We start from the raw sequence: 22862 nt of genomic DNA, 5'->3' as shown, positions 1-22862 counted from the left end.
GAATTTATCCGCATATTCCCTACGTTTTCTCACTTCAAATCTGTTCCAGGGTCCCTCACTAATCCGCTGGGATCTCAGCCAACCAATTGCACTCTCGAATTGAATAAGGACGGGTAGATTTAAATCTCCAGTCACCTCTCATCCATGCATTCATCCATGACATATTTTTTCATAAAAATCACACGGCCTTGTTGCACGCCACCACGCTTCACTTCAAACCAACCACTCAGGTTTACACCGTTCACTCTCATCACCCTCTATAGATGCGGGTATAAACACAGATGCATCGAATGCGTCTCGTCTTTTATAATGTCCAATTACTCTTCATTTACTTCATTTCCCTCGACAGCTTCCCACTTATTAACCCGTCTCGTACATTAAGACCTATTAAGGCGTAATTGAGATCGCCATTGTCATCCAATAGGTGATCAACCTTCTATTCCATATCCTTTTGATGCTTCTATCTAGTATTTAAAATCCTGCATGTAATCTTAAGTTAAAATAAGTTTCGCGTTAATGCATACGTATGCTTAGATGTGCATTAGAATGTTTTTTGCCGGTTTTTCATGTACATTGTTACATTCTACGAGTGGTACCCTGGCACCCCCGGCCACCCACCCTTTTGGCGACTTGCAGGGAATTGCGTGGACTTAGAAGTGCTTCCAGTGTCGCAGCCAATCAAACAATTATAATGTGACTCTTTCTGTTCGTTCGCGACGGCTCATCACGAAACGGGCAGTTTTTCTATGAACCCGGTGATAAGAAGTAATTTATTTTCACTTCATCTCAGCATTAGAATTTTCTTCTAATGAGCAACGAAAACAAAAGGTAAATGAATTCATTAGAAATTAATTTAAATAAATTTCTTTTTGAATTGAGTATGTAATAATATTTCAATTTTTGCAAAATGCCCTCAATCTGTATATTACACTTTAGAATGACGATTAAAGTTAAGTTGGATTCGTATCATTTTTTTAAATCTTGTATTCATTTTGAATTGCAAAAGGGTGAATATTCTTGAAAAATAAAATCATTTATCATCAAACAAATCTTTTTAATATTGTATTGATGATCCTATTCCAAGACACCAAATCATTGTTTAAATTATTCCTCCCTAATGTTTTAAATTACACTTCCTTTCCTTCGATCTGTTTAATTTCGATAAAATTTGCGAAATTTAAACTCTTTTAAAATAAATACTTTAGACAGAATTGCAATTATTATATCATTTACTCAATTAATTCGGAATTCCAGTGGTCTTCCTCAGGCGGAAGTGGCGGGCTGGAGGGAGTTGCCGCTGTATTCCTGAGAGTAGAACACATTTCATCCATCCAACAACATTTTCTCGAAAGAAAAAATCCCTGCCCACGCTGCGATGAATGTAACTCAGCGCTGACCTTTGATCCTACGAAGTGAGATTGAGGAACCCAGATTGGCGTCGGAGGGGTGCCAAGACTATTTTACGAGGTGCCTTCAGGGTCTGAGGCATCCCAATAATTAATTTCTTTTTCGGTAGAGTGAGTGAATGGAAAGCCAAAATTCAGCTCAAAATACGCAAGAACAACTAATGAATACAACGCAGATAGCTACACCGTACATTGTACGGGGTGCATGTACTATGTAATGTACACTAACACGCGCACACGTTATGCAATAATTAAACGGAGCTAAATTCCGTCGAAATTATTAAGAAATATCGTGTGAGTGTTCTTGTTATGTGTTCTTATACGAGTGTTTGTATATATATATATATATATATATATATATATATATATATATATATATATATATATATATATATATATATATATGGAGTTCAAGTCCCAGCCTAGGAAATATTTTACACTCGTGATTTGCGTGATTCCGCCTTCCCCACCTCTACTGCGTTCCTCCTTTATATGTGTTCCTATTCCTTTTCCTTATACCTATTTTCTATGTGAATGAGTATATATATATATGTGTGTGTGTATATATATATATATATATATCTTAGAAATGTAACGCTCTTCGGCGAAGCACAAATATATAAAAACGCAGGTGTAGATTTAAAAAAAAACATAGAAGTACAAAGAAAGGACACTCACATATGTAGTTTTGACGTTCCGACGGCATGACCGTCGTCATTATTTAAAAAAATCTAATTCTGTGCTTTTATATATATATATATATATATGTATAATAGGACATACATACACACACCCAAGCTAGCGGCAACATCCACCTTCGCCGAGCCAATTTATCCGCACAACATAAACAGGATTCAATTCATACTGTAGGTCTTCCATTTATGCCCATGAGTCTACTTAATCCGTCTCAACCCCCGGATAAGTCGCGAAATTCTCGGAAGTGCTCGATGCGTGCTCAAGACGAGAGGTGTATCTGGCGCAAAACGATGCCTTCCCTCGTCCGACCCATAGGGTGAACCTCTCCGCCTCATTAACGAGCGACGGCACGCCACGGAAAGTGAACCTGGCCACAAACTTGGAGGTCTAAGCCGAGATTTTGTGGTACTCCGTGAGATATTTGGGGAGGAGAGGACACTTAGTATGGTCCACAGTTCAACGGACCCTGGAGTCAACTTTTAGCAAGTCATTCCCAAGGTGGCCGAAGCCAAGGACGCGGAGCGAATATGTAAGTGGAAGGGTGAAAATGGGCGATAGGTGGGAAAGTGGTGAAGGGGACAGGAGGAGGAGGGTCAAAGTTGAAGTGGTAAGCGGGATAAGTGGCAAAAGCCATTTTCTACCCACGCCAGTTCATCAAATATGCAATATAATTTCCAAGTCCCGAGATTGGAAAGTTTTAAAAAAGGTCTGTTAAATTTGGAAGTAGGACGAGGTGTGTTGTAGGGTAACCCATTTTTTTTCTTGGGGACTGAGAGCAGATTTAAAGACGTAGTTGAGATTAAAGTACGTAGGAAATCTTTATGAATACAACACGTAGCTTGTAGCACCGTGTATAGTGCACGGGGTTCCTATAGCTACCGATGGAGTAAGAAGTGCGCTTTCAATGGCGTCATTCAATGCGCAAGAACAGCGTCTAATCACTCTTCCGTTTTCATCATTCGCGTGTTTAAACACGCTTCTATCAAAACTCTTCGTTCAAATGATTGAAAGAGGTGCAATGACGGTGTTGCAGATGACGTTTGCTAGGAAAAATCGAAAAGAACCAGAATTTTCAGCTACTAGGTTCAAGTACTTCGTCAGAAACAATTAAAAGACACAATATTTTAGATACCCACAAAACTTTGTACACACATCCTCTTCCATCATAGTCTTAAATGTAAAAAAAAGTGCGTCGGCCGGGAATCGAACCCGGATCAACTGCTTGGAAGGCAACTATGCTGACCATTACACCACCGACGCCATGAATTGACCGTCGACTCGACAGAGGAAACAATTTGCTTGGTGCCAAAAGTACATTTCTTGTAAATAAATGTTCATGACTCAAAGGACAATATCATAACTAGAAGGTCAACAGTCCATTATACAACGGCAGTGAAATTAGTCTAAAATTCCACCCGGTGAAAACTCACACGGCGAGGATGAAGCATCATACAAATGCGAAAAAATTCGTCTGAATAATTGTACCTATTCCCTTTGCGGACATCCCTGTACTCCACTTCTATTTCTTCGCTGCGCTTCGCCACTCAGTCCTCTTCAGCCGAGCCCCGTGTATCCCTCGCATCCTCCCTTTCTTTCTGTACCACACTTCCCTATAAGTGTCGGAAGTACACACAATATACCCCCTCCAGTATAAAAGACACTGACTTGGGTCTCCCCACCGGGATGCGGGATCGAGGAGGTCGGTCAAGCAATTGTTCTCTCCGACTGGAAGCGGTGCTGGAGCAACTGGAGCTGTTGAAACGATTCCACGGAGAGCAAAAATCATTCGTATGTAGCAACATACCACTGTTGAATATGTTTTATTCAGAAAAACTAGGATCCTAGGGAAGATGGAAAACAATTAGACCACTGATGGTATGATTGGGTAACATGGGAACTCTCCTTTGGAAAATTTGGCCTCACTTACACTTCAACGGAAGAATCAATGACTGAGGTTATTTGAGAAATAAATACGGGATCCACAATTAGGGGCCAATGCAACATGAAACCTATAATTATCTACGTTAAAATACAATTAAAAGAGGGTACTATATTTTCCATAAGGGGGTGGTATTGCGGGTGGTGATCTAATACCCTCCGCCACACGCTCTTGCGGCGGCTTGCGGAGTACGAAGTAGATAGAGATTGTAGAGACGTTATAACTTAAAGGCACTCTGTAACATAAGAAATGCAACTTAATTTGGTGTTGAGTATGTATCTGCGATGGAATTGAAATTTTTCACACTGTCTTTTAAAATACTTGAAACAGAATGTGAAAAAATTACCCACGCACAGCTTTGAGTCGAAATTTTTAAGTTCTCCAAACACGTGCGAATGCTGTTCGTACTCCAGCGCCACTAGTGACCCAAAATTGCAATACTCTCATCTTCAAAATTGAAAACAGTTTATGAAAAACTGCAAAAAAACGAGAGGACCATGTGACAACAAGAGTGCATCAAAATTACTTTACATTTCCAGAGTAGGATCAAAGTATAACCCAAAGTAATTAACGGTATTGCCGAGCTCCCATTGCTTAACTTAGGAGGATTGAAACATTACTCATTGGCTGAAACTGGAGTGTGAATGATACGAGGATATGTGGTCATATCAAGTCTAAGTAGGGTTTTAATAATATGTTCCTGCATTCAACGTGAAAGAACATGTCCGTTGTATCCCATGTCACAAGACAACCAAGAGCTTTTGACTGATAATCAGCGACTAAAAAGTCTAAAAAATAAAGAAAAACAAATAAAAATGAAAGTAAAAAGATCAAATACTATAAAAAAACTCGTAACCCAAGTCCACAAATCTTGGCTTAAACATGCCTCTCCATAGATGGAGACACAAAGACCCTCAACCAGACCACTGTGCATGCAAAAAGTCGCAGTATAAGTTTCCATTTGTTTACCTTGGGGAAAAAGTATATACGGGAATATAAAAAAAAACCTTTTTAAAAAAAGCCCAGCTGAACTACTGTGAGGCACGCGGATAAAAGGAGCTTCGAATGACTGCGAGCAGTGAAAAAAATAAGGCTAGCAGAGGAGTTGACCTCGAGCTTTTCTATTTGGCATCGCAAGTCGATTGCAGGCGTTTAATACCGACGATCTTGGATTTTCAAAAGAACACTGAAAAACAATGTAAAATAGCCTACAACACTTGTAACTTCAAGTTGAAGATTCAACTTCAGTTTAAACAATATTTATAAAACCTTAGTTTTTCATAGTAAACCTTAAAAATTGATTCATAAATAATTAATGCAGAAATTCAAATACCCGTGAGCGACCATTGACGTGCGCCATTAAAAACCAGGCTGAGTGCGAACCGCCATTTAAGAGAAACATTTTTTCAAGCACCGCTACGGAGAACAAAATTGCTATCATTGGAAATAAAAATTAATTTTCTAACAATATTTGAAAGAGTATACACCTAAGGAGTTCTGCAAGTCAAATATATATAACTGAAAAATTAATCTATTTAAAGAAAATCAGAGAAAGTATATCTAATATCCTATCGACCTCTTCCTTCGTATGGTTGCTCGGTGGCATGTATAGTATACCTGAACAATGACCAAGTTCGTCGGTTCTGCTTTTATCTCTACCAGTAACATTCTATCCGTCACCTGTTCTATGTTGACTACGCTTCTTCCTACCTCTTCATTTAATACTATGGCAACCTCTCGTTGGCTCTCGTCCCCGCCGCTGTATATTATTCTATAATTATCACTCCAGTAATCCCCGCTATCCTTCCATCTCACCTCGCATAGACCTAAAATATCTATTTTTCCCCTTTCCATCTCTCGCTTAATATTCTCTAATTTTCCAGTCCTCAACATTGTCCTAACATTCCACGTTCCTATTCTAACTAATTTGGTCTTCTTCTTCGCCTGCTCCTTCAGTCCTGTTGCTGTCGGTTTTCCCTTGCAAGGGTTTCGTGGGATGACGACCGCGGAGGCCTTGCCTCCCCCGCTGCCGGGCACGACACACGGCCTATTGGGCCGAGGCCCGTAGTTGCCAGGACTCAAAATCTGGGTATAGTCCATCATGTTAATTTGGGAATGATAATTGAGGTGGTTTCCCGTTGCCTCCCCCAATAGTGTTTTTAACGTGACACCATCACTTACTGGCCGCCCCACTGGGGTCAGACGCCATTGCAGCCGCCTCACTGAGGAACAGACGCTGCGTGGACTACCATTCGTATGGCTCCTAGCCTTCGACCTATTTGGCATGGGTGACCCTACCTGGAGCAATTATCATTACTCCCGCTAGCAGAGCTCTAAGGGTCATCGGAATGCACAAGCCCTTCCACCACGTCAAGGTTGTAGTCCATGGGAGGGGGAGATATATATATGTATATATATATATATATATATATATATATATATAGTTTCCCGTACGATACAAAACATCGGAGGTCACAGAAATCTCGAATGCAAATAATGCGACCCGAGAGAGCATCGCAGTGGAGCGGAGCGGGCATGCCTGGGTGGAAAACGTACGGCGAGCACCAGATTGAGACATTGATTGCACGGGACGGGAATGGAGGCGGAGGCGGGAGGGCGCAGTTTCCCAGCAACAGCAGCACAGAGTCATTCCCCTTTGTCACGTGCACATGGTCGAGAGCAACGTGTCGCCACTTGAAGGAACCATCCAGGCGAGAAAAGAAAACGGGAGGAGAGGACTAATGATGAGAGAAGGAAAGAGGTATCGGGAGGAGAGTAGGCGCCCGAGGGGATGGTTATCGAAAGACGGAGGGCAAAGAGGGGAAAACCATTGAACCGAACCGCGGATTGACGACCGATGATGACCCCGATGGAAAATCATTTATTTCCAAATAAACCCTTCGCAATAATTGAATTCACTCTCTCCTACATTTAAGATGCATGGAGTCTTCGCTTGACATGAAAAAGTCGTCACCTTTCCTGTCTTCTCATTGATCAAATGGTGGCGGTGGGGGGGGGGATATTCGAATGACAAATATGTACGGAGACGTGTTACGATTGGCATCGAAGGCGAGCATAGTCCCCGTAGACTTTTATCAACTTTGGATGATTTTTCTCAGGAGTTAATACACCCAAGACGAAGAATGTTATGACCGCAAGAAACTCAAGTTTTTCCATTTTAACGAAAAACACGAAAGACGTCTACTGCATAAATACGTTTAAACAAATTAATTGAGACAACAAGTTGAAACTTGTCTGACGAGCTAATCACACGTTCACCCAGGCAGGAATCATAAATTTCCGCTGATTGGAACGCAATCTCTCTGTTAGGCCGAGAACATTTCACCTTACCCTCGTATTTAGCGAGGATGAAAATCCTTCCGATGAATACGAGGTCCTCGAGAAAGTAGAAGCAGATTACGGCATTGAACATGGAACGTACCGGGATACATTTGCACTCTTTTTAGTGGAATAATGTGTTTAGAACAAATACAGGGTTCGTCCGGAAAATAAGTGTACTGAGCTCAGGAAAAAAAAATTATTACACTTTTACATATCTTAAGCTAATATTCCTCAAAATAGGACCCTTGTGAGTCGATACACTTGTTCCAGCGGCGTTCCCATTCCTGGAACGCTCCCGCGAAGGCATCATCGGAAACCTCTCGAAGACACGTCGTCACGGCCTCTTTGACGGCGTCCAAAGTCCCGTATCGCGTTCCTTTCAAACTCCTCTTTATCTTCGGGAACAGAAAGAAGTCCGGTGGTGCCAAGTCCGGGCTGTAGGGCGGGTGCGGCAGAGTTGCCACGCCGTGCTTGGCCAAGAAGTCCGACACGACAAGCGCGGTGTGAGATTGTCGTGATGCAGCCGCCAGATGTTTTTGATCGCTGGCCGGACGCGGGCGACTCGTTTTCGAAGCCTGTCGAGCACTTGGACGTAAAATGCAGCATTTACAGTTTGTCGTTCAGGTACAAATTCGTAGTGGACGACTCCCCTTTTGTCAAAAAAACAATGAGCATCGCCTTGATCCGAGATTTACTCATGCGAGCTTTCTTTTGACGGGGTGATGATGGGGTGTGCCACTCCGCACTTTGTCTCTTCGACTCCGGGTCGTACTCAAAGATCCACTTCTCGTCACCCGAAACAACGTTCTCTAAAAAATGTGGATCATTTTTGCAGTGATCCGCAAGTTGTGTCGCGATTTCCAAACGATTGAGTCTTTGATCATCACTGAGCACTTTCGGCACCAACTTTGCACAAATTTTTCGCATCTGTAATTGGTGCCTAATAATCTCGTGCACTATTGTTTTTGGCACATTACACTGCTCTGCTATCATCCGAACACTAAGACGACGATCAGAGTTCAGTACATCGCGAACTTTTCGCACATTTTCGTCGGTGAGTGTCGTTGATGGGCGTCCAGGCCGTGGTTCGTCGTCGACCTCTTCTCTGCCCTCCACGAACATCTTGTGCCACCGAAAGATCATGTTTCTGGACATGGCTGACTCCCCGTAAGCCTGGTTAATCATACCGACAGTTTCAGTAGACGATTTCCCAAGCTTTACCGCAAATTTGATGGAATAACGCTGCTCCAAAAACTTCGGCATCGCGTTCCGTGACGTGGGTCAGGCGTGGAGGTTCGCGTTAACAGAGCTCCTCACTACACCACAGCTCAGAGCCGACTGCCTTTTTCAGCGTCGCTTGCCAACATACCCCCCTCCAATCGAGGCCGTCAGAGCGGTGCTGGGCGCGCCTGGAGCGGCGGGAAAAAATCAGTACACTTATTTTCCGGACGAACCCTGTAGAAATCGTCGTGATACCTATCATTAGACTGTCTGGGTTGGAGAACACTACGAGCACTACTAGGAAGGAGTCTCCATTCGAGACTTAGTGGACTTAAGTGCGGATCTGCCGAGTGTATTGATGACACAGGGAGACATCTATATATCTGCAATATAATAATTATTACATTACCAGCGGAGAGCTCACAAGCCCATAAAGGAGACCTTAAGTGAAATCAAATGCGGAATGGGGCAATGTTATAATGGAACTCCTTTGCTCCTTACATAATCCGCTAAAGAAACAACAGGGAACACCACATACCACGATTCGAACTTCCTGTATCGTACCCAATACCTTTATGGCAAAGCAACAACTGTTATGGGGTGCATTTTTGTACCATTAATTAATGATTTACATTTGCCGCTTGTAAACATATGCGCATTTACAGGACAAGAATCGTCAAAAGGACAGCAAGATTGAGCACTGTTTAATAAATACAATTGAATTCATATTGGGAATAATAAAAGGCCAAAAAAGATTAATATTTTTTTTTAAGACTTAAAATCCTAATCAATCAATAACTTAACAAACCTTCGATAAAATCGGTTCTTTTGTAAAAAGAATATTTTTTCAAATAAAAAATAAAAAATACGAAAGGTGATTCTTGTCGTCATAATCAGTTTCGAATGCAGACGTGTATCGACTCCAGCAATGGCCAATTCGTAAACAGACCCATCGCAACCAATGAATATCTAAAGCCAACTAAATTAGGAAATATACAGATATAGGTATAATAAATTAGTATCAGATAGGGTAGAATGGAGGGCTGCAGTCAACCAATCTTAGGAATTGGAATGACCAATGATGATGACAGAAATAAGTTAATTAATACAAAATCGCAAACAAACTAAACTCTGGAGGGATCATGTGTTGCTCGTGTGAGTGAGAAATCGATACCCAAATCCAAATAATTAAGAGGAATGAGGAACAGCGTCCGATGTGTCAATCACGGAACAAGGATTAAACTTCAAAGTGAGTCCATTGTACGAATAGATAGCTGGCTTCTACCGCGATAGTGCCAAAAATGGACCACTGTCTGCACCGACTTACCCTCTACGATAAGAGAAACCATGAAAATAAGATAAGAGAGATGAAATATACAAACTACGTGTTAAAATTTTAATTATTCCCAGGAGAGATAAGGAAGAGAAACATTTCCCACGAATTTGCGCCAAATGAAATTAATCTACGTATGCCAATGAGCGAAATGCGTGATCATTAATTTATCTGAACCTTCATTTTAATTTTAATCATTTTATCTAACTCTTCTACTTTCTAGCAGCTGAGCTCGCATTCATGCAGAAGTATTACGAACGGTACCTTAGTGAATAACATTGCAAAAATGTTTCACACCATTTAAAATATTTGTTAATATCGTAAAAATTGTTTTCATTATTAAGACTACATCACATTTCTACTAATAGCTAACATTTAAAAATATTTTATTACCACGTTGCATATGCTGTGGAATCACCCCCTGCCATACTCCCGAGTGGTGGCCAATAGATTACGCTGCAAGTAGGTGAGGATGTTCCGCAATATCCGTAATTGTGGGCAACTTAAAACTCCCAAACATAGGCGGCCGTATTTACAGTAAGATTCAGGCGTGGTACCTATTTTTTCCACTGCGAAATTGAAGGTTGAATGGAGTCCGAATACGTGAATGAGAGGCTATAATTGTCGGCTGGGGACGGCGATGCCTCGATTACGCAATAATCCGCGTGGGGGTGTGTCCCTCTTCGATTCTTGGACGAAACGTTTGGTCGTCCCTTCCAACCTACGTCCGCACTCAGGGGGAGATATCATCAAGGGTATGGGGTTCGATCTGTTCCTGAAAAGTACAAGGCATGTGCGCTAGATGAGAAATTCCGCTCACAAAACATGCTGTATTGGAGGCCTTCTCCATATTAGGAAGCTATAAAAGTAAATCTTGTTGCCGTGGATACAAATCGGATGATATCTCGTCATCGCATGGGCTTTCTCCCGTTTGTCCCGTGTTGCTCCGGTGTACAAATCTGCCGCCTTCGTGCCAAGTGCATCGACTTGTTTCCCATTCCTCCCGATCACCCTTCGCTCACACTGCCTACCTCTCGATAACACGCACATACCTGAAGCCACTTTATTATTCTGACTCTTTCGGATTTCACATTGAGAACTTTATGCCGAAGTTTAAATGTGTATAATTTCCGCACTACGTTTACGGAGAACTGTGTGCGCTGAAAAACTACGTATATTCACTGGGGTAGCAACATTAGTGGCAAATGAGTTGAAATACATGTATGCTTAGTGGCAATATTTATTCTGTTAATTTTTTTAAATGGACTATTAGGAAATATCAAGTGACAAGGTAATTACATATATGATGTTTCTGGCGCCTATTTAAGTGTAGGATTTTTTTGCGAATACAATAATAATTGCCATTTGGACATAAATCAATAAACACATAGATGTAAAATATTTAAGATAATTTTTAAAAGATTTTAGAGTGCGAACTATCCAGTGCTTTTGTCACAATTAATGATATATATATATATATATATATATATATATATATATATATATATATATATATATATATGACGTGAATTGGTACTTTTTTGGAAAGCGTCGCCTTGGTAATACAGTCAGTGGCTCGCACGAAGACTGGAAGTGTGTCATTTGAACTCCAATATTCGTGTTGCAATGCCGATTATCTATGCTGAAAAAAATTTAGTATGTGCCTTGGCAACTAATGTAGGTAATGCTGATTTTTAAAAAAATACTACTCGCGTAAAATATGCAACAAAATAAATATGTGACGAAATCTCATTGTTAGGCTATGACCCTGATACGTTTTGAGGCAAATACCATCACTTTGCTAAATAGGCAACGGCGCAATAATATGTTTTCAGTAATTGCTAGGGGAGACCACAGTCAATAAGAAACGTGCTTCATTAGGAGTTAGTATTCCGTTAGGACTGATATACGAGATAGAGGTAGGACCTTCGAAATTCGTCTTCCTCTCGGTGCAAATTGATATCTGCGCCCTCCTCTCTTATTCCACATCTCAAAGGCCTCCAAGGGCTTCCAAGATGATCGCCCCTTAAAGACGAGAGGCTTTGGATACGTCATTACGATCCACATCAAAATCCCAGGGGAGACGCTCGGGGGGAGTTTGCAATGGGATCCATCTACCGACCAAGTTCTCAACTACGTGGCGATGACGAGCCGTCCGCCGAATCAATTTGATTCTTGATTTTTCAAAGGCGCGTCTTCCGCGCGTTCCAGGTTTAATTAATTACTCGAGCGCTATCCGCCTGAATTCACTGACGAATGAATCCAAAACCCTCCCCAAGAACTTCGACATCCAACCCCGCAATTTCGTGGCAGATTTGATTAACCGTTCGTAAAGTTAAAAACAAAAATGATCGACCGCAATCAACAGATAATGGCATCCCCAATCCCTTGGAAGAAGAAAAAAGCAGCTCAGCTGATATCGACAATTTTTGGGCATTTCTTTTTCTCCAATGGGTAATTTTGGCTTGACAACAGGCTCTGTGAATTGGAGACTAACTTGAAACGACTCATAGCTAGAGCATAAACTCGAATAATTTAGTAGTAGTTCGTTTAGAATATTGCTGATTAAAAAAATTATATATATACATGTATAAATATTATGTATGTATATATATATATATATATATATATATATATATATATATATATATATATATATTTTTTTTTTTTTTAAGGTAATCTACCGGTTAAGGTAGGTTTTTCGATGGACACAACTAACAAACAAATATTTTGTGACTACTAACAAAACACAACCCTAAATTCTACTCTACACCAGGTCCCTCTTCATCTCTGAGTACTTTCTTCCGCCCTTCATCCCGTCAAACATCCCTATCCTGTTCCTTCCCTTTCCTCTTTTGCCCAACATTCTCCCCTCTATCACAGTCTTCAACATCCCACTGCCGGTCAACACCCCCTTCATCCACTTTTCCTGCCTCCATAGGATTGCTCCCAACAAACCCCTCTCTTCGCCCACCATACCAAGTACTTCCTCATTTGTTTTCTTCTCTGTCCATTTCACCTTCTCCATTCTTCTCCACACCCACATTTCAAAAGCCTCCAGTCTACGTCTATCCTCCTGCTTCAATTACCACGTTTCCGCGCCGTACATAGCTACGCTCCATATCAAAGTTTTTACGAGTCTTTTCTTAACATCCTTACTCAAAGTCCCCGTCATCAACTCCCTCCTCCTCGTGAAAGCTTCTTTGCCTAGCGCAATTCTTCTCCTTACGTCCCTACTACTTTGACCGTGTTGGTCCAAAACACTACCGAGATACGTAAACTGTTCTACCTGCTCTAGTTTTTGCCCTCCTATTTTAATGTTAAGCTTGCCCTTTTTCTTTCTAGAAAATCGCATAACCTTTGTTTTATTAATGTTGATTCTCATCCCATACCTGTCGCACTGAATTTCCAATTCACTCAGCAATGCTTGCAGCCCCTTGGCTGACTGACAAACTAAAGCTTGGTCATCAGCAAACCTAACTGATTTTACGAATTCCCCGCCCACTTTCATTCCTACCTCGAGTTCTTCCCATGCCTCTTTGATCATTTCCTCAGCATACAGGTTGAGCAGCAACGGTGATAATGGGCAACCCTGCCTTACACCCCTTCCTAACACTGCCCATCCTGAATCCCCGTTTCCCACCCGCACCTGAGCAGTCTGAGACATGTACAGGTTGCGGATTAGCCTCCTTTCCCTCCAATCTATTCCTATTTTCTGCAATATACTCATTAGTTTTTCCCAATTCACTCTATCAAACGCTTTTTCGAAATCTACGAAACAGGAAAATACCTCCTGGTTGTGTTCTATATTCCTCTCGATTAATAATCTCATTACTGCAATGGCATCACGCGTACCTCTCCCCTTCCTAAACACAAACTGATCATCCCCTAAGTAATCATTTGCCCTACTCTCTATCCTTTTGTTTATGATCCTGAGAAAAACTTTAGCTGCGTGGGATATCAAACTAATTGTCCTATAGTCCTCACATGACGTGGCCTTTACCTTTTTCGGAATCGGAACTAAAACTGATCTCACAAAGTCTTCCGGCCAGATTCCCTCCTCATAAATGCTACGGATCAGCCCACATAGCCTCTCCCTCCCACATTTTCCTAAGCATTTTAAAAGTTCCACGGGAATGTTATCTACCCCCACGGCCTTATTTAGTTTCATCTCCCTTAATGCCCTTTCTATCTCATTGTCTAGTATGCCTGGACCTAAGCTGTCTTCCTCTACGTCATTTTCTTTTTCAATGTCTAACTGTGTTGGTCTGAGTTCTTTACTATACAGTTCTTCTATATACTCCTTCCATCTCTCTTGGATCTTTCCTGCGTCAACTATTACCTTACCCGCCTTATCTCTAACTATTAGCATAGCTCTTCCTTTCTTACTTCCCGATAACGATTTAACTTTGCTGTACAGCGCACCGATTTCACCCTTCCTCTGCAGAATTTCCATATCCTCGCACTGCGTCTTCCACCATGCGTCTTTTGCCTTATTTGTTGCCCGCCTCAATTTATTGTTCAATTCTTTGTACTTCATTTTGCCTAATTCTGTATTTATATTCTTCCATTTTCGCCGCTCATCCATCTTTGTAATCATCTCATCCGTGATCCATGGTTTCCTAGTCCTTTTAGCGTTAACGGTTCCAATAGTGTCTTTTGCGGCTTTAGACAACCCTTTTTTGATCATTTCCCATTTTTCTTCGATAGTAATAAGCCCTTTACCATCCTCCATGATTTTCTCTACCGCCTGTTTGTATTCCTTCCTTTTCAACCCATTTAATGCCTCTACATTCCATTTTCTAACTCTCCGCCCCTGCCTTATCTTTTTGAAACGTACGCTACATTTCATAACAACTAAATTGTGGTCTGAGTCCGCATCCGCTCCCGGAAAGCTGTGGGAATTTATCACACTATTCCTAAACCTGTGTCTAACCAGGATATAATCTAGCTGATATCTTCCTGAGTCACCTGGCATTTTCCATGTATACCTGCGTCTTTTGTGGTGTCTAAACCAAGTGTTGGTGATGGCTAACCCCTGTCTCCTGCAGAACTCAACTGCTTTCTCCCCGCGGTCATTCCTCGTGCCTAAACCGTAGTCGCCCACCTCATCACCATCTCTTCCTTCGCCTACCGTCGTATTCCAATCCCCCATCACTATCAAATGTTTCCCTGCAGGAACACACGCGATCATGTCCTCTAACTGATATATATATATATATATATATATATATATATATATATATATATATATATATATATATATAGAAAAAATATACAAACCATAAACACGGTAATAAATCATAAGGTCGGTTTGTTAGGTGATGGTAAGGTTCGTCCAGTACTAAGTCCAATGAGATGTGAAATTCCCACATCAGCGTAGGGAATCCGTGCCTTTCTCTATACCGGCTACAATTCGTACGTATCTTCGAAATACAACTCTCTTCGACGACGCACAAATACGTAAGACACTGATATAGATTTTTTTTAATAGTAAAGGAAACAAGGGTTAGTCATCACCAAAACATGGTTTCGACACCCCTAAGGGCGTAAGTATACACGAAAAACGCCAGGTGACTCAGGAAGGTTTCAGCTAGATTATATTCTGGTTAGACACATGTTTAGGAACAGTGTGATAAATTCCCACAGCTTCCCGGGAGCGGATGCGGACTTTGACCGAAATTTAGTTGTTATGAAACGTAGCGTCCGTTTCAAAAAGTTAACGCAGGGATAGAAAATGGAATTTAGAAGCATTAAATGGATTGACAAGGTAAGAGTACCAACAGGCTGTAAAAAAATCATAGAGGATGGCAAACAGCTGAGTACTATAAAAGAAACAAGGGAATGTATCAAGAAAGGGTTATCTAAAGATACTATTGGAACCGTTAACGCTAAAAGGACTAGGAAACCATGGATCACGGATGAGATGATTACAAAGATGGATGAGCGGCGAAAATGGAAGAATATAAATACAGAATTAGGCAAAATGAAGTACAAAGAATTGAACAATAAATTGAGGCGGGCAACAAATAAGGCAAAAGACGCATGGTGGAAGACGCAGTGCGAGGATATGGAAATTCTGCAGAGGAAGGGTGAAATCGGTGCGCTGTACAGCAAAGTTAAATCGTTATCGGGAAGTAAGAAAGGAAGAGCTATGCTAATAGTTAGAGATAAGGCGGGTAAGGTAATAGTTGACGCAGGAAAGATCCAAGAGAGATGGAAGGAGTATATAGAAGAACTGTATAGTAAAGAACTCAGACCAACACAGTTAGACATTGAAAAAGAAAATGACGTAGAGGAAGACAGCTTAGGTCCAGGCATACTAGACAATGAGATAGAAAGGGCATTAAGGGAGATGAAACTAAATAAGGCCGTGGGGGTAGATAACATTCCCGTGGAACTTTTAAAATGCTTAGGAAAATGTGGGAGGGAGAGGCTATGTGGGCTGATCCGTAGCATTTATGAGGAGGGAATCTGGCCGGAAGACTTTGTGAGATCAGTTTTAGTTCCGATTCCGAAAAAGGTAAAGGCCACGTCATGTGAGGACTATAGGACAATTAGTTTGATATCCCACGCAGCTAAAGTTTTTCTCAGGATCATAAACAAAAGGATAGAGAGTAGGGCAAATGATTACTTAGGGGATGATCAGTTTGTGTTTAGGAAGGGGAGAGGTACGCGTGATGCCATTGCAGTAATGAGATTATTAATCGAGAGGAATATAGAACACAACCAGGAGGTATTTTCCTGTTTCGTAGATTTCGAAAAAGCGTTTGATAGAGTGAATTGGGAAAAACTAATGAGTATATTGCAGAAAATAGGAATAGATTGGAGGGAAAGGAGGCTAATCCGCAACCTGTACATGTCTCAGACTGCTCAGGTGCGGGTGGGAAACGGGGATTCAGGATGGGCAGTGTTAGGAAGGGGTGTAAGGCAGGGTTGCCCATTATCACCGTTGCTGCTCAACCTGTATGCTGAGGAAATGATCAAAGAGGCATGGGAAGAACTCGAGGTAGGAATGAAAGTGGGCGGGGAATTCGTAAAATCAGTTAGGTTTGCTGATGACCAAGCTTTAGTTTGTCAGTCAGCCAAGGGGCTGCAAGCATTGCTGAGTGAATTGGAAATTCAGTGCGACAGGTATGGGATGAGAATCAACATTAATAAAACAAAGGTTATGCGATTTTCTAGAAAGAAAAAGGGCAAGCTTAACATTAAAATAGGAGGGCAAAAACTAGAGCAGGTAGAACAGTTTACGTATCTCGGTAGTGTTTTGGACCAACACGGTCAAAGTAGTAGGGACGTAAGGAGAAGAATTGCGCTAGGCAAAGAAGCTTTCACGAGGAGGAGGGAGTTGATGACGGGGACTTTGAGTAAGGATGTTAAGAAAAGACTCGTAAAAACTTTGATATGGAGCGTAGCTATGTACGGCGCGGAAACGTGGTAATTGAAGCAGGAGGATAGACGTAGACTGGAGGCTTTTGAAATGTGGGTGTGGAGAAGAATGGAGAAGGTGAAATGGACAGAGAAGAAAACAAATGAGGAAGTACTTGGTATGGTGGGCGAAGAGAGGGGTTTGTTGGGAGCAATCCTATGGAGGCAGGAAAAGTGGCTGAAGCGGGTGTTGACCTGCAGTGGGATGTTGAAGACTGTGATAGAGGGGAGAATGTTGGGCAAACGAGGAAAGGGAAGGAACAGGATAGGGATGTTGGACGGGATGAAGGGAGGAAGAAAGTAATCAGCTGAAGAGGGGCCTTCAAACATTCCTGTGTAGAAAAACTGGTGATAAATTAATCGTAGGATTGCATGTTGATTTTTCTCTCTTTTTAATGTCCCCTGAAGTCCTTGATGGCGGACTTATTGGGACACAAAAGTCCAATAAAAATATTTGCTGAAAGCAAAAGAAATACGCACTTCCCTTTTAATAAAATATGCAGAAATTAGAATATCATTTTCCAGACCTAGGGGCCGAGTATCATTGTCCGATTAACTAAATATCCATCGTCAATGATGTGTGCCCTATGCTGGGTATGACCTAGATTTTAAGGCAAGACTAAAGGGAGGCTTATATGAACAGATGAGCTCCTTCATTCCCGTTGCCAACTTGATCTAATCATTTCTATTGCGACCATGTGTTGGTAATCAAACAATCTACCGGTACAACAGCACCAGTGACTTCCGCGACAATTATTACGACATTTATTTCAATATTTGAAGCAAAATAACATCAATCAAGGACATGTATTTCTTCATGAAGTCTTTATTCATCGTGAAAAAGCATAATTATTACGAGGAGTCTCCTTGATATTTGTAAATAACATTCAATCTCTTCATAATTCGTCACTAGCGTTCAGGACGGCTCTTGGTTAAGTATTTTAAACGGGGTGAGACAAGTAACTAACGTAATTTCTTCGAATATCAGTAAAGAAAACGATACATCCCCTTAAGATGGAGTCTGGAACGAAGAAAATACTTCTGTTTAATTTAAATGAAAACTAATATAATTCAAACATGGCAGCCTTGAGGCAAATCCCAATTTTTGTCAAAAACATAACTATTTCTCCCGCCTTGGCATTCGTATTTTGAGACACGGTATCATCATTCAGCACCGTTGCTAAGTTAATTAATTGCTTAGTAATGACTCGTTTCATATGGAAAATTAAACTAGGATTAGTAATGCTTCATACATTTTAAATTCATTAATTTGTGACTTCAGAACCAATCTTCAGGCAATGAAGGCAAGTCACTGTCGGAACAATTGGACTGCAGTCGAAATAAGCACTCGCCCTCGCCTTGGTTTCGGGCCCATTAGTCTGTTGGCGTGTCGCCTTTCTTCTGAGAATGAATCGTCTTTTCTTTCAACGGCCTCGAGGGCAGTTACTTGACCAATGGATAGGAGCAGCGAATAATTGATTCGCTACCATTCAATTACCGCACCATGTGACACTCCGGAAAATTACGAATTTTAAAACCCTAATCCATTAACAGCTATAAGAGTACAGTATATGTAGTATTTGCTGCGCAGGAAAACATTAACAGTGTGTGTACCGCTTTGGTGGAAAGATAACTATGTTTTCGAGGAACAAAATTCCAGCAATAACTATCTCTAAATTATTAAGAAGAACAATGGCGTGCATTAATTCCAATTTAATAAACTTCAATAGTAAAATGTAGTTATGCACTTCAATTATACAATGAGTATGAAATTGTTATTGTCATTGAAATCTGTTCTCCTTGCCAAATATGAATGACGTGAAAAATTCAGGAAGAAAATATTACGCTGTACTTTATATTGATAATTTGTTCGACGCAGAATTATACATTATACGCATACCTATTAATGAACCAATATGTGAAATTATTCGGCAAGGAAAGTCTTCCAAAACATGAATAGCTGCGAATGTGGAGAGATTTAATTTCGCATTGGCGAGGCCGAATCTTAGGATGTGCGGCTAACATTTTGGATCAGTCGGAGATACTTATCATTTGTGAATCATTACCAAAATGAATTTTGTAAATTACCAAAAAAATGGTCCATAAGATGAAGTAAAAAATTGGCTCAAACAAACACTGGAAAACTCTCACGAACGACGTTTCGTGGTTATATTTGGGCGTGATAAAGTACATGGATGTTCATAGAATGAGTAAATTCAATCAAATATCGGTGTGTTGGGTTCACACCAACGGTAATATCTCTATGCATTCATTCTTAAAGACAAATATAAATATCGGAAAAGAAAATACTTTGCTCTTCCAAACATATTTTATTATTCACGACCTAGGTTTCGACTGACAAAGTCATCATCAAGGGTCAAAGTCATCATTCTGCCCTGCTTTGTAAATTGAAACCTAAGTCGTGAATAATAAAATATATGTGGAAGAACAAAGTATATTCTTTTCCGATATGAATCGCTTCAATAATGTGCCGCCTTCAACCATTCTATTGACAAATATAAATTCAAGTTTCTCAAAATTTCGTATCAGTGGAATAAAACTGTATATCTGACTTCCTGCTCTTTTCAAATGATTTAAGGGGTGTCAACCAATTCAGACAGTCAAAGTAGCTTAATTCCTGTGGTTCTGTCGAAACTAATAAAATATTTCATCATCTGCACTTAATTTAATATTAAACATAAAAATTCGCGTCACTCAAAGTTGATAGATATTGAAATACCACGCCCATAAAAACCTATCACATGAGGACACGGCGGGGTGTTCTGGTGACCTCAAGATATGTAATTCGGTTGAAATTCAGAAGATGAATTTTTCTAGAATACGATGATTTCTCCTATGGAAAAATACGTATGAAAAGTGTGGAAAAACGTGGCAGTTTTTGCATCAAACTGATGAAAAGTATTCGATGCATTTATAAGGACGACGACGTATTTCAAATTCAAAGGTTTTCGATCGGCACTAAATGTATGGTGTATTTTTATAACGTAACCATATGGCTCCCTGTGACTTTTTCTTATTCCCTAACATGAAGAAATGGCTCGCGGGAAAAAAAATTTAGCTCAATCGAGGAAGTTATCGCCAAGACAGAGGCGTATTTTGGAGAGTTCGACAAATCCAATTTTTTGTAGGGGTTAAAAAAATGGCCGGAACGTTGGGCGAAATGTATCTTTCTAAAAGGGGATTATGTTGAAAAATAACAAAAGAATGTTTTTGAAAAAATGGTTTCTTCATTTCTAACACGGGTACTTATTGAACCGCCTTCATACATGCCATTAAATCAGTTTTAATCCAGTTGGATTTACATAAGGTTTGCAGTTTACGCATGGCATGTAAAAATTTATTGCCTACGACTCGTTCCCTCTGTTACAACATTAAAATATGAGTATTTGTATTTACTTTGAAGTTAAAGGACTCAATGCAATATCGCATTCTCAATAACTGCCAAAACACGATTTTCGATTTTTAAAATCCACGATTTCTACATGTTCTTAGCGATTATTTAAGACTTTTTTCTGTGCCTTGTTCTTGTCAGTTCCTTCCTAATTTCATTAATTAGCCCTCTTAATTAGCTCAACGATAGCTCTTGACCGAAACGTATCGTCAGCACACAGATTGGGATGGCGTCATCAGCAAACCGATTTCCAGGTCGTCATTGACTAATCTTGAGCGAGGCCATCAGCGTACCCCATTACCGTCGACCCCAGTCACCGTTGCCCGCGAGTAAATAGGCGCCGGAGATGGCTGGGTATATCAGACCGACTTAAATGGCATACCATTGCTGAACGTTGATACCCTACTACACTTAATTACGAGGTCTTCTGATCCATGAAAAGATTAAGACTGATATATACCTCCACGTATCTTCCTTATGACCCCTCATTCAAGTCCACTCTTCCCCGTGAGAGCGCCTTTTCTCTTTCCGCGAATGAAAGAATATCATCCGATCGGAAAAGAAAGGATTATTGCTCTCCAATTAATTCTCTCTAAACAGCTTTATTATGTTGTCTTTCGGTCTCCATCTCCTCGCCACACCACCCGGACACCATTAACCTTGACCTGAGGCAATCATGCTTTATAGCCCTATCTTTGCAAAGATACAATCTCCCTCGCCAAATGAAAACAAATCGATTTCTCCGGTGACTAGGTGCGTGGATGTGGGCCTTCAATTTCCAATCAAGGACGACGGCAAACCAATGGGAAAAAATTCAACACGTGATTTGAATTGACAAAAAAAATGGATACTCATTTCATGAAAATTCGATAAAAATTATTACGACCAGTCCCCCACCGACTGTAAGAACATCTGCGTCTAGCGTGCCGTGTGAATTCAAATTAAACCGTTATCATTCGAAGCAATGTCGTCCGTTTATTTTGCTCAACCAATCCCCGTCTCTTTCCGTGATTCTACCAATGAAAAAATTCAAAATATCCTAGCTATTTTTTTATCTTAACTTAAAATATCTCTCTCTCTCTCTCTCGTTGTTTGTTTAACGGTACGACGTGGCTTGTGAAAATAAATACGGATTTCCACGTTGCCTCAGGAGATCTGAATGTTTATAAAACCCCAAGGTTTACGAATTGATCGTCTGAAGGGAAAATGGCGACTCGAGTAAGTTTGGCCATTGTTTATTTGTGCTTGAGCTTAATTTTAAAGCGATATCTTTATCATTGGCTGCCAAAGAACAACTGTGTGTACTTTTTATAGAATGTGGAGAATTGCGCACTTTTTATTAAGAACTTTGGAAATAATATATTATTTGGTAATCGATTTTCAAAAGCAATCAATATCAGTTTATTCCTTAAAACGTCCGTAGCAACAACGGTGAGCCAATTCTCACAATCCAACATGAATATGTTTCGGGATTACGAGGGCGGATTCAATAACTATGTAAACATACGTAAGACCGTAGCCTTTCGCAGTAGGAAAAACATATCTATAAGTCGAACTTCAGAAGCATTAGATGTTTCATGTGCCCATAATCATATGTACATGTAGTCAACATCAATCCACCTTAATAACGCTGTAATTCATTGCAATCAGTATCATCACAACATATTCAAGTGAAGGCGTTTCTTGTCGCCATTGCATTGGTTTTGGCTGCTGTGCTAACATCCCATGCCATTATCCCTTACCTGCCGGCCATGGGCCAGGTCGTACAGAGGTTTACCTTCCTCACCTGACCTTTCGACCTCAGAAACCTTGCGGAATTGAGACGGCAGTGGTCAACAGTGAACTCTTTCTTATACGATTGGGCGGGTTGTAGTTATATTCGTCGTACTTAATTTGAGCAAACAAAATTTTCTCCTTTCCCGGAAATCGAAGAACTATTGGACTGAAAGCTGAACTTGTTTTTGCAAAAGTTTTAAGACGACGTTCCTCTTGCCCTCTGGTGGAAACGGAATCGATTTCTTCCGAAACTCGCATTTCGCGAACTTACATGCTCAAATGCGAACTTACATGTACATCTATATAATA

General features: G+C 40.6%; 1 non-coding gene across 1 annotated transcript; it reads right to left on the bottom strand.

The window, feature by feature from the left end:
* Positions 1-3290: 3290 nt before the first annotated feature.
* Positions 3291-3362, bottom strand: TRNAG-UCC (transfer RNA glycine (anticodon UCC)). The gene has a single exon. It is a non-coding gene; the product is annotated as a tRNA-Gly (tRNA).
* Between the last annotated feature and the right edge of the window lie 19500 nt (positions 3363-22862).

Source organism: Hetaerina americana, unplaced genomic scaffold (genome assembly GCF_022747635.1).
Source record: "Hetaerina americana unplaced genomic scaffold, ioHetAmer1.1.p SCAF_10, whole genome shotgun sequence".
NCBI classification, from domain to species: domain Eukaryota; kingdom Metazoa; phylum Arthropoda; class Insecta; order Odonata; family Calopterygidae; genus Hetaerina; species Hetaerina americana.
This window is presented reverse-complemented; position numbering and strand designations above follow the sequence as displayed.